Genomic DNA, 529 nt, shown 5'->3' with positions numbered 1-529 from the left:
GTTACCCTCCCAAGCTGTGTGGGGGTCTGCTCAGCGGCTCCTGTACAGCAAAGTCGTACCCGCAGGCGAGTGTCAGCTCCTTCTGGGCCATAGGTGGGCGATGGTACCCCTTGATCAGGGTGCACCAAGCCTCTCACTCACTATACGCCTAAACAAATACCCACATGTGCACTGTCGTCTATCCCATCCCTCCATCCTCCCCATTAAAGACCCCTGCCTGTTGTTGCCCTAAGCCAGTCCCCAGTAGAACTACACTAAACGAACACCCCTTAGGCTAACGTCTGTAAAGAAACAACCCCTCTTTAGGGCGAAAAGCATAACAATCTGAAGAATGCACCAGGTAAAAGCGCATCAGGAACCTCCAGTGTGCTAAACATTCCCTGTGTGTGTGTGTGTGTGTGTGTGTGTGTGTGTGTGTGTGTGTGTGTGTGTGTGTGTGTGTGTGTGTGTGTGTGTGTGTGTGTGTGTGTGTGTGTGTGTGTGTGTGTGTGTGTGTGTGTGTGTGTGTGTGTGTGTGATGACAGCATGT

The sequence above is a fragment of the Notothenia rossii genome (genome assembly GCF_949606895.1).
Source record: "Notothenia rossii genome assembly, chromosome: 7".
Taxonomy (NCBI): Eukaryota; Metazoa; Chordata; class Actinopteri; order Perciformes; family Nototheniidae; genus Notothenia; species Notothenia rossii.
This window is presented reverse-complemented; position numbering follows the sequence as displayed.